The sequence below is a fragment of the Adiantum capillus-veneris genome, chromosome 13 (assembly GCF_014529385.1).
Source record: "Adiantum capillus-veneris isolate H3 chromosome 13, ASM1452938v2, whole genome shotgun sequence".
In the NCBI taxonomy this organism is placed as follows: domain Eukaryota; kingdom Viridiplantae; phylum Streptophyta; class Polypodiopsida; order Polypodiales; family Pteridaceae; genus Adiantum; species Adiantum capillus-veneris.
Genome location: NC_140943.1, coordinates 103932482 through 103945554, shown reverse-complemented (window position 1 = coordinate 103945554; position 13073 = coordinate 103932482). Strand labels below are relative to the sequence as shown.

Below are 13073 nucleotides of genomic sequence, written 5' to 3'. Positions count from 1 at the left end.
GCAGTATGGACGGTCGGAAATTGCGTCGGAATTTGCGGCGGAATTGGCGTTGGATTTACGACAGCTTTTTTGCTTGCTTTTATCTACGCAATTTGAAAGAGAGAGAAAGGAGAACTCTTTTGCTTTTATTTTTAGGGCAAGAGAGGGAGAACTTGAGAGAGAAAAAAAAAGCACAAGCTTTTGAGCTTTTGATTTTTAGCTTTTGGGGCTTTGCTTTTGGCAACCCTTGTACTCTTTAAATAAGTGGGTAGGCCACTCACAACTCAGAGCATTTGGACGCAGAGTCTGAGTGTGCGCACCTGCCCGCACTCTTGTACTTTGAACTCAGATTAATACAAAAAGAAATACCGAAAGGGACGCCAGTCTTTGGGGCCAATATCTCTAGGCACGGAACTCCGCCGGCCCAGTGTTGAATCAATTGTGAACTGTTTTGAAGTGGTTATTTGGTGCTGTCGCGGTCGATTCTTGACTTGGAGTGTCCAAGTCTGTACAGGCCTCCCTTGTAAGAATAAATAAGCCCAAGGGCCTCACTCTGCAGGACATGTGGATGCAGAGACTGAGAGTGAGTACCCGTGGGCTCTTTGTACTTTGCACGCAGATTAATATAAAAATAGATACCGAAAGGGACAGAACTACGTCGGGTCGTGTCGTCTCTTGTGAATTTTTTTGAAGTGAATCTCTGCTGTGTCGCGGTAGAACTGTCTTTGGGGCCAATGCCTCTTGGCACAGAACTATGCCCGGTCGTGTCGTCTCTTGTGAACTGTTTTGAAGCGAATCTCTGCTGTGTCGCGGTAGAATCTTGACTTGGGGTGTCCAAGTTTGTTACAGTGGTATCAGAGCATGATCAATTTCTCTTCTACCGGGACCCCCTTTATTCGCAACACTTATGGATTCCAAAAAGAATCAATTGACTTCTTCTGCATCTGCTGATGCGAGAGGAGATGACGTAGAAGATTTAAACGACTTAACAGAGGAAGAGTACGGGCCACGTCGGCCTACTCAGTACAAACTTCAAGAGATGGAACGTCGACAGCAGGTTGACGAGTGCACAAAGCAAATGATTAAATTTGCGAAAGACCCTCAGTTTGTAAATTTTTTGTCTCAGCAATCCATTGCTGAAGTGCATACTCAGTGGCAGAAAGCCATCGAACCACCAATCAACTGGCAATCAAGAAACCTTCTTCTCTGAGGATGTTTACAGAACAAGAACTTCAAGAGGTGGTTCAGATTTAGATTAGTCAGCTTTTGGATGCAAAAAATCAATCCAAAAAGCAAGTGAAAAAGCACAAGAAGGGGACTGACTACCTTGGTTATTTGGGCCCTCAATCTTCTTTTGCATCTGCAAGAAAGCAGAAGAAGCGTGTACGCTTTGAAGGACTACCCAGTTCTTCTTCTTCTTCTTCTTCTTCTGACAGTTCTTCTAGCTCTGCTGACTCGAGCGAGGAGAACAGAAAGGGCAAAAAGCGAAGCAAAAAGCAAAGCTTCGGAAAGGGCAAGAAAAAGGCAAAGAAACCCAGATTCCACCCAGTTTCCGACAGCTCTACAGAGGAGTCATCCTCTGACAGTCCGGACTCCGATGACCATATGTTTTATGCAAAGAAGAAGCACTTTTACAGAGCCAACCAATATGACTTTCTCGAAGACGAGAGCAAGAAAGCAAAAGAATTTAAAGGTGGACAATCGATAAAATTGAATCCTTTTTTGGGTTCAAGAGACTGGATTTCATTAATTTGGAAATGGTCGAAGCCGATACAATAGGACGGACTCGCCCTTCAGTTTTACATCAAGTACAATTTTTCGGCCCTTTTCATTCGTCAAAGTTGCTTTCTTTGCTGATAATCAACCACGGTGTTGCTCTTATGGTACCAAGGGACTTTTAGGAGGGCGTCACAGCCTTCCAAAGGCATGATGTAGAAGTCCTCGTGCCCTAAATACCCCTGACAATGCAACCGAAGTTTGCCAATGACAAGTGTAATGGCTATGTCCCCGTCCGGGTACCGCTAGAACTCCCTCTGCTGGTGGTCCCATCATGTCGGGTGTAATCTTGAGCCGCGCCGCCAATTCGAGCGAAATGAAGTTGGCCTTGGCTCCTCCATCGAAGAAAATCAGGGCTTCTTGATCTTTCACTTTGTCCCAAGCTCGGCAAAGTTTTGCACTTTCATCAATGAGGCTTAGGTCAGTACCCATGCAATCTGGTACCAGTCCTGCTGTCATCTTGCCTTTTCTGCCACGTTCCTCTGTTGCTCTAGAACTCTTTGGCATGTCTTCAGTCTGTTCTTGCTGTGCCTTTTTGGGCACTTTGCGGAGATGTGTCCTTGTTCCCCGCAACCAAAACACTTCTCCTCTTTGATATAGTTAGCCCTTTCTCGAAGAGTCAGTCGGGGTTGTGTATCCTTATCCTTCTTTTCTTGGGAACTCTTTTTCTTTCTGTTTTCATTGTTGGAGGTCTTTCGGGTTCTCTGAGTCAGAATCTCATTAGTGGGGTACGTCAAATTTCCCGAATGTATCGAGAAACCTTGTTTCACATGACCCATTAATTCTTGAATAGAATTTGACTTTTGTTCCAGGCAGTAGTCTCGGATCTCTATAGGGAATCCGCAGCAAAACCGCTCAATCTGTTCCTTAAAGGTGACCTTCTTAATGAAGAGGTTGGTAGAAAAGAGTCCCAAAACCTCTCGCAATAAGCGTCCAAAGAATCTCCCTTGGTCATTCGAAGATGGTTCCAAGCGGTTCATATATCCTGTTTGTACTCTCGGGTCAGCTAAGAAGAAATAAAGGGCCTTTTGAATTTCAACCACTTGACTGGAGCTTCTTTCATCAAAAGAAGAGTGGACCACCATGTTCGAGCATTGCCTTTGAGAAAAGATGCAACCCTCCTAATCTTGGAGTGCTCTGAGTAGTGCCCTCCAGAGAAGGCTATGTCAAACTGCCGGATGAAGGCCAAAGCCCTCGGAGCATCTCGTGTTTACTCGATCTACTTGAAAGAGTTAAAATGATGAACACAGAACGAACATGTTTGAACTTGATAAAGAACGCCAAGATTTTCTCCACACACATGCTGATTGCTTTTCTGAGGACCTGCCAAGCGAGTTGCCCCCATCTTGTCCTGAGGATCACACCATTGATCCGATTCCTGAAAGCACACCACCGAACCAGCCACCTTACTGTGTTAGCCGAGCCCAGTATGAAGAGATCATGAAGTAAGTGAAAGACCTTCTGGAAAAGGGTCTTATCCAGCCGAGTACTTCACTTTACTGCTCTCCAGTGTTGTTGGTATTAAAGAAAGACAGATCTTGGAGAATGTGCATTGATTACAGAGCTCTCAATGAAATCACTACTAAAGACAGATTTTCGATTCTAAGGATCGATGATATTCTTGACCGACTTTAGGGATCCTCTTGTTTTAGCATGATTGATTTGAAAAGCGGATATCATCAGATCAGAATCGCTCCGGGAGATGTCTACAAGACAGCCTTCCGGACAAGCTTCGGTTCATATGAATTTTTGGTGATGCCTTTCGGCCTTACCAATGCTCCAGCGACTTTCAACCGCATGATGGATAGGATTGTCCAAGAGTATAAATTATTTGTCAGCACTTTCTTTGATGACATTATAGTCTTGTCCAAGGATGAAGTAGAACATAAACACCATCTACTACTGGTCCTTCAGGCATTGCGGAGTTAGTTATCAATGTAAAAAAGAATGAATTTTTCTTACCGGAGATACACTTTTTGGGACATATTGTCTCAGCAGCAAGAGTACAGATGGACCCGGCCAAAATTGAGACTATTTGTGACTGGCCAGATTTGAAGAATGTTCATGAAGCTAGAAGCTTCTTGGGCTTGTGTTCTTACTACCGGCGGTTCATTCGAAAGTTTGTAGAGGTAGCTTCCCCTTTGCACATTCTGACACAGAACGGAGTCCCTTTCTCGTGGGGCTCGACAGAGGTGACTGCCTTTCAGACACTGAAAGAGAAATTGACTACTAGACCAGTGCTGACTTTGCTAGATTTGCAAAATTCATTTGAAGTATATTGTGATGCTTGTGGTCGTAGTCTGGGAGCGGTCTTAATGCAAGAAGGCCATGTCATTGCCTATGAGAGCCGATTGTTTTCAAGGCCAGAATTGACAGCACAGATTTATGAGAAAGAGCTTTTGGCAGTGATTCATGCTCTTACTCAGTGGCAACATTACCTACTCGGAGCCGGTTTCATTGTTTTCACTAATCATCAGAGTTTACAATACTTCTTGTTATAGAAGCAACTTTCGGAAAAGCAGATGCGGTGAGCTAACATCTTGTCACAGTTTCACTTCCAGATTGTCCATGTTCAGGGACAGAAAAACTTGGTGGCAGATGCATTGTCTCGGAAGCCCCTCGTCTTGGCTATTTCCGCAATTCATCATAGAAGCTTTGAGAACATGGTTGATCAGTATGTCATAGATCCGGATTTTTCCGATGTGTTCACTCGAATACAGAATGGGGAGGTAGTAGCGCAATATTCCATAAGGGATGGCTACTTGATGAAGAAAACGATGTTGTGCGTCACACAGCCGTTGAGGGAAAAGGTTCTGATTGAGTGCCATTGTCCACCTTTGCGGGTCACCACGACATCGACACCACCTTGAAAGGTGTGGAGCGTTACTTCTTTTGGCCGAGACTCAAGAAAGATGTGGACGACTTTGTATGCAGTTGTTTAGTATGCCAGAAGGTCAAGTTTGACAGGCATAAGACACAGGGATTGTTACAGCCTTTACCCATTCCCACCGGCCCCTGGGAAAGTATTGCAATGGATTTCATTTTTGATCTCCCGAAGACACAGAGTTGGCACGATGGCATTTGGCCTGTCATCGACAGATTTAGCAAGCAAGCTCACTTCATTCCAGTGAAGAAAGCAGTCAAGCCGGATCATTTAGCGTGATTGTTCATTGCACAGATTTTCAGACTACATGCATGCCTGAGATAATAGTCTTCGATAGAGATCCCCGATTCACGAGTTTGTTTTGGAGGGCTATTCAGGAGGACATTGGCACACGGTTGCAGTTCTCATCATCATTCCATCCGCAAACAGATGGGCAATCTGAGATTGCAAATTCAGTTGTACTGGATTTATTGAAGTCTTACATTTCTGATCAGAAGACTCAATGGGAATTTTTTTTGCCCTTGGTGGAATTTGCCTACAATAACACGATCCACTCTTCGATGGGGAAGGCGCCATTTGAGATCATTGAAGGTGCTCCCAAGGTTCCACTCTTCCTTAGCACTAAAGATAAGATTTTTGAAGTAGACCTGTACATGAGGGACTTGGACACTGCATTTGCCAAGGTCCGGGAGGCTTTAGCGAAATCTCAAGAACGACACTTGAAATTAGAGGAAGACGATTGGGTGCTCTTACGTTTTGAGAAGGCACGTCTAAAGAAAGAAAAAGGGAAAGGAGCGGCTTTTTTTAAAGCTTAGCATGAGGTATTATGGCCCTTTCTAGATAAAAGAAAAGATAATTGAGGTCTCCTTGACTCAAGCTGCCCGATACTTGAAAGATTCACAATGCATTTCATGTGAGTCTATTGAAGCCTTTTAAAGGTGATGTGCCCGATGATGGGGAGCTTGATGAGCAACCCGAAGTGGAGGAAAGCGAGGAGATACTCGTTCGAGAACAGATTTTGGCACACAAGGACAGAAAGATAAAAGGTAAAGTGATTAGGCGGTTCTTGGTTAAATTCAAGAACTATCCTGCATTGGATGCAAAGTGGATGGAGGCAGAGGACCTTGCAGATACTCCTCAGATTTTGGAACTTTACCTTGAAGCATTCGGTTTAGCATAGTCTACTCCGATAGAACCCCGGAATTAACGAGGGTGAATCTAGTATAGCGAGTTTGCACTAGAGGGGAGTCACTTCGCTCCTTTATCAACGGATTACCTCGATTTTGAATAGAGTCATTGATGTCCCCTTTGGGGTTTCAGGGATACTAATGGGCATTGGGCTGAGTAGTATTCTGTTGTATGACTTTATGACAGGAATTCCCGAAATTGAATATGGTTGATTTGTACTTGACTTGTTTGAATGTAGGAACTGAAAGACGAAATGATTGCAACATTTCGGTCTCATAAATCTCTATAGACATGATTGCAATAAGGATTAGTTAATAGGGCATCCGTGAGGTCCGGAATGGATCTAGATGTGTTTACTAAATACGTTGCCGATGGTCATGGTCTGAGATTTGGAACGAATTTGTTTGTGATTTGTCATGTGATGTCTTGTGATGTGCCTGTCGTTTTGTACAAGTGCTAGATGTGTCGTGTCTAGTGCGTTGGTACTAACAGTCAATGTCTACTAAGACAGTTTATGGCCTCTGTCTGTTTTGCAGCGTAATCGAGGGCGATTACAATTCTTTCAAGAGGGGAGTATGTCACAAACTGGTGATGTGGCAGGCCCCCAAACATAAACACACACAACTGCTGATGTGGCAGATTCCTAGAAAATGCGTTGACTGCTGACGTGTGAGTGTACGGATAGCAGTGTACGGGTGCCTGCTTTATGCGCTGTGACAGGCCGACGTAGCAGTTGTACGGAAACCTGCTTTTCGCGTTGACTGTACGGGTCTCCGCAAAATCCCGTGACAGGTCGTACAGATTTTTCGCAAATTACGCTGCCAGCGTTTGGGCAGTTTTGCTTTTGAGTTTAACTTTTTGGGGCCTTGCTTGTGGGCATCCCTTGTAAGAATAAGTAAGCCCAAGGGCCTCACTCTGCAGGGCATTTGGATGCAGAGACTAAGACTGAGCACCCGCGGGCTCTTTGTACTTTGCACTCAAATTAATATAAAAATAAATACTGAAAGGGGGCGTCAGTCTTTGGGGCCAATACCTCTTGGCATGGAACTACGCAGGGCCATGTCGTCTCTCGTGAACTGTTTTGAAGTGAATCTCTGCTGTGTCGTAGTAGAATCTTGACTTGGGGCGTCCAAGTTTGTTACATGGAATGCCCAAAACGATTATTAGTGAGCGCGATCTGCGAATAACTAGAAATTTTTGTAGAGCACTTTTTATGAACTCAGGAGCCAAGCTGAAATTTTCCTCTGCTTATCATTCTCAAACCGATGGGCAAAGCGAAATCGCTAATTCTACAGTTCTAGACACCTTAAAGTGGTATGTTTCAAACAATCAATGAGAATGGGAGAAGTAGCAAAATCGCCTATTATAACATTGTACATTCCTCTACTGGAAAAGCTCCTTTTGAGGTTATTTATTCTTTCCCCAATTTTTCTCACTTAAGGATAAGATATTCGTAGTTGATGAATTTATCTAAGAACTAGATACCACTTACACTCAGGTAAACCGCGCCATCGTTGGATCTCAAAAGAAACATAAAAAAGTAGCAGATAAATATCTTCGTGAACTCAAAACTAGTCGAAGGACAATTTGTTCTTCTAAAGTTTGATAAAGCTAAACTCGATAATGCCAATCAGCAAGGGAAAGGTATAAAACATTCCAACATATATTATGGTCTGTTTAAGATTACAGGTTTGATTAATGAAGTCACGTTTCAACTGGATCTTCCACAGACTCACAAATTCATAATGCTTTTCACACGAGTCTTCTACTGCCTTATGTTGGCTAGCCTTCTGTAGAACCAATCATTGGAGACCCTCCTGAAGTGGAGGAAACTGAAGAGATTCTTCTTCGAGAAAAAATTATACATTCAGGAGTGACAACTAAAGTTTGGAATTACTCATCGAAGTACTTAGTCAAGTTTAAGAATTACTCCCTTCTAGATGCTTAGTGGATGACAGAAAGATTATCCAGACATCGTGTATAATTATCTTGGAGCCCTATATTTGAGGACAAATGTTTAGAAGAGAGAGGGATGTAACAATTTTAGCTAAAAGCTATAAATAAATAAAAATGATTTTTGTGCACATGGGTATGTTATGAATAAATTGGTACCAATTAAATTAATTTAAACTGGGTAAGTTTTTCGTGCAATATGCCACTTGAGAAATTCATCCACATCCGAGTAGTATGATAAGTAGAGCAGTAGTTGGGTATAGTGCATAATGCCAATTAAATTAATTTAACATAGGGAAGTGTTTTGGGCGCAATGTGCCATCAAGGAAATTTACCGGTGTCCGACTAGTATGATAAGTAGAGACTAGCCAGGTATAGTGCAGAATATGTCAAAACAAGCTCTTGATAAGATGATGTCCCTAGTTTTGTTCAGAAAGCATGGGCCTTTTGCATGTTGGGCACGAGCGGCACGAGGAAAGGGCACGAGCAAATCTCCCATGCAAATCTCCCCTGTGTTGCTTGCAGCCTCGTCAAATTTCTTACACAAGTGATTTATTCGCCTCTTGCGTTGAATTTTAAGTGGCCATTCTTTTAAAAATGGTCAGGATACCTTCTAAAAAAAGTACTAAACCTGTGTGTTGTCAAAAACTCATCCATAGAGACTTTAAAAACACACAGAGAACTCGTTTCTGAGTCTCTTGCTTCTCCCCCAACACTCTCTCTCCCATCTGCTCGCGCTTTTGCGCTTCCTTCCTCACCTGCACGCCTTTGGACGCTCCCGTCAATGCGGACAACCTTTCGAAACTCGACTTCTTGCGAAGGAGAAGTCCAAAAAGGGCTTGCTTTTTGTAATCACTCCCGGCGAGCGGTAGGATGGAAACACAAAGATAACTGCAGTCTACACACTTGGCAACACTTTAGCACTTCAAAAACACTTGAATAAAAGAGAGAGAAGAAGACACGGTGCGACAGAGTTCCGAAAGTACTTGCTCTGGCAACAGAGCAAGGGGGCCCTTGAGGGTTGGGACCCGACATCCTTGTGTCGTCTCTTTTCTCTCTCTTGTCTCTCTTTCTTAGTTCAATCCAATTGTGTCAAGTGAAGTAAAGTGTCCCTTGTGTTTGTGTGCAGAGTACTAGATCCGAGCAAATCCTTACTCTCTTCTGTTGCACCTGACACAGTCACACTCTCTCCCTAGAAAGGTGGTCCATGCCAATCTCTTGGTCAAAGCCAGAATCTTCTATGCCGTGAAGAGTTCTCTATGTGGTATTTGCATCTGTGATCATCTGCATGGTGCTAGGATATCTAAGTGACCTTCGGGTCTTGAGCTAACTTGACTGTGTTTTGCAGATTCCAACCAAGGGGCCTAAAGTTTAGAAAAACGGAAGAAACATAAGAGACTCCAACTTAGAATGCTCTGCCGAGGGTCCCAATAAAGGGTACACACACATGAAACAATGACACGTGGCAGTAATATGGACCCTTGCGTTTCACGCTAAATAGGACACATGGCTATCGTACAGGGTTTTCGCAAATTGCGTTGGTTAGTGACGTGGCAAGCTGTACAGAATTCCATGAAACGTGATGGCTGTTTTGGACAGATTTTAGCGCTAGCTTTTCGGTGCAAAAGCTTTTAGACTGATGCATTTCATGTTAAATGCTTTTGGGGCTCTTTTGGCATCCCTTGTAAAGTGCCACAAGCCACTCTTTTGAGAGCATCTGGATGCAGAGTCTCGGAGAGAGTCTGACCCCTGGGAGTTGTACCTTGTCGAATCAATAATAAAGTGCTGATACAATGATTAAATGTTGAGATGCTGATGCTAATGGATACTGATGCTACTCATGCTGGGTATTGGTTACTGAGGTACTGAAGGGGTACTGAGCTACTGAGGTTCTATGTCGAAGACGATGATGTCGACGACGGGTACTGCTGGTCTATGTCGAAGACGGGGAGATCTGCGAGAGGTACTGCTGGTCTATGTCGAAGAAGATGATGTCGATGACGGGTACTGCTGGTCTATGTCGAAGACGATGATGTCAACGACGACGACGATGGTGATCGTCATGGACACGTCGATTTCGCCGTGACGACAACGACGACGACGATGACGCGAGGCTCGGGCTGAAATCTGAAAACGCTAGGACTGAAAACTGAGATAGTTGGGAATCTGCTGCGATCGGGTGACGACACTGTTCTAAGGGCTGAAAACTGAAAACACTGCCTTTAGTAAGGCTGAGAACTGGCATTGATATAAGGGCTGAAAATGCGGTGCTGTGTCGTGGCGATGACGATGACGACGATGGGTCGTCGTCAAGTCCAACGGCAGAAGCATGTCCATGTGGCGCAAGTGAAGTGCGCACGTGACATCCCACCCGTTAAGAGTGAGGCACAACTGTCAAACTTCTATCTGTGCTTCTGATGCTGATTGATGATTGCTTCTGATGCATCACCAATGAAAATTCCTCCAAACGGGTGGATACTACGGATGTCGGTACTGCTGCGATGTAAAGTTGATTAAACACTGACCGTACGAGTTACTAGGTAGCCTTACTACTGTCGCAGAATACCAACCTTCGTGCTGACTTAGCCTGCAATCAAGCACTACCACCCGAATAGTTATGTCGTGAAAACATTGCGGGTGAAGCTGAAAGGTAAGGGTGCTCGGAGGTATTTCCAAGGGTTTCTTGTTGACGGAAGTGGATGCACGCTAAATGCGAATGCAAATGGAGAAGAGGGTCAGGGATCTTGTCTCCAACTCCTTCCGTATTCGCATAGGAGGCTAGTAGATCTTGGTACTCAAGATCTGGGTTCTTGTGTATCCGATGTCGATCTTCAAAGACATGGCAATGAAGACGGGATCTGGTAAGTCCATGGTCGGGACTCAAAGATTCTTCGGGGCAAAAAAAATGGGGAGATGTTCTTTGGTTCAACTTGGGTTCTTGATGATTCTTGGTTCTTGAGGCTCTTAATTTTTATGGGGTTCTCTCTAGGTTCTTAATTTTTATGGGGTTCTCTTTAGGTTCTTCCCTCGAGTTCGCGAAGCCGAAGCACGCACAGAGCTCTGATACCAATTTCAGGTGCAACGGAAGTGAATAAGGATTTGCTCGGATCTAGTACTCCGCACACAAACACAAGGGACACTTTACTTTACTCAAAAGAACTGAATTGATTATTATTGAACTGAAAGAAAGAGAGAGACAAGAGAGAGAAAAGAGACGACATAGGGATGTCCGGTCCCATTTCAAGGGCCCCCTTGCTCTGTTGCCAGAGCAAGTACTTTCTTTATTCTTGCACAATGCTGATACAATGACTAAATGCTGAGATGCTGATGCTAATGGATACTGCTATTGGGTACTGGGTACTGAGGTTCTGAGGTTCTGTGTCGAAGACGATGATGTCGACTATGGGTATTGCTGGTCTATGTCGAAGACGGGGAGGTTTGCGACAGGTACTCGTGGTCTATGTCGAAGACGATGATGGGTATTGTTGGTCTATGTCGAAGATGATGATGTCGACGACGACGACGATGCTGACGACGACGGCGACCGTCACGGACACGACGATGTCTTCGTAACGACGACGACGACGACGCGAGGCTAGGGCTGAAATCTGAAAATGCTAGGGCTGAAAACTGAGATTGTTGGAATCTGCTGAGATTGGGTACTGTGCCGCTGCCGACGAATGTTGTTCTAAGGGCTGAAAACTGAAAACGCTGGCTGATCTGTAAGGCTGAGAACTGGCGTTGATGTAAGGGCTGGAAATGCGGTTGTGGCGATGACGATGACGACGATGCGAGTATGACGATGACGACGATGGGTCGTCGTCAAGTTTGGGACCTGCGATGACGATGACGATGTCGACGACGACGACGACGTCAAGGTTGAAAACTGGAATCTGGTGCAGTGAATGGCTTTCCGGCAAGGATATGCTGCCGGGAATGGAATCGGGGATGCGACGAGGCTAAAGGGATGGTACTGTTGCAAAAACGCTGATGGCTGAAATCTGCTCCAAAAACGCTAGTGCTGTTGGGGTACTGTTGAGAGAGAGAGACCACCTCCCGGGTGCAACACTTGGTGCACCACCTTCTGCTGCTTCCTCTGCCTCTATTGAGTGCCCAATGGGTTTCTTTTATAGTTTCTTGGCAAGTTGCCCTACCTACTTTTCCAACAAAAGTCACTTATTAATAAATAAGTGAAAAATGTGTACTTTGGCAAAAAGGGTTCTATGCTCCGGAAAATGCTCATGCTGAAATGACTATACTGTGCAAGAGAGGGTATGCAACTATGACCAGCATGGACATGCGCGTCGTGCTAGAGGCTCACAATGGTGCCAAGCTAGGTCCTATGCTAAAACTCATGGTAGACTATGGCGGAAGCATGTCCACGTGGCGCAAGTGAAGTGCGCACGTGACGCCATACGAGTGCATGGATCAGATGCGTGTATGACCTTGACGCAAAAATCCTAACCCTAAAACCACCTATCTCCTTTTAAAATCAAAGCAATCGTCCTCGATTGCAAGATACAAAAATGTTCACACTTCTAACATTCATGCAACTTAAAGTTTCACAATTGATCATTCAATCATGCATTCTTTTGTCATGATGGCTGGGCACACATAAAAGCTAGCCGCAGACAGCTCGGGTGCGTTTGAAAATTTGTCTTATGACCGGTATCTTAGCCAATGCCTGTAAAAGGTCATTGGGTCTCGCTTGGATGTCGATCACACACAGAAGATTTTAGTCGATACCTATAAAAGGTGATTGGAATTTGGATTGTGCTTGTAGTGTGTGCGCACACAAATCTTAATCATAATCATAATCATAATGTGTACAAAAGAATTTTCAGTTCATCATCAATCTTTATTCTTAGTTTCTTTCCTTTGATTCACGATTCTTAGTCCGCCATCACTCCTTGAGTGGCTTGATTACTGAAGGCCTATAAAGTCAGAAATCAATCCAACTGAAGGTTGGGACTTCTTATTTCCTGTGCTTTTATACTTGGAGAGTCTTTTGTTATTGGGGCTTTCTCGGGTCTCAAGCAATATGATCGTAAAGGCCACATTTGTAATGCCTTTCTTCTATTCGGTATAGTGCCATCTCTTCAGGAGTCTCTTCAGGAGTCAGCCATCTAGTAGATGTGTCAGCCACTGTGCTAGTTAGCAGTCATGGGGGGAAGGAGCAGTAGTGTCAATGAACACCAATTCTTCTTCATAATGTGATATCCTACTCTTTGCGCAATGTCTAAATGGCCTTTTTATGTGGTAGATTTATAGATTAAAATCAATCTTGATGGTG

At 44.2% G+C, this 13073-nt stretch overlaps 1 protein-coding gene across 2 annotated transcripts in view; it reads left to right on the top strand.

Moving 5' to 3' along the window:
* The window catches only part of BIN4 (double-stranded DNA binding protein), a 91130-nt gene that overhangs the window by 37392 nt on the left and 40665 nt on the right, over positions 1 to 13073 (top strand). The window lies entirely within an intron of this gene.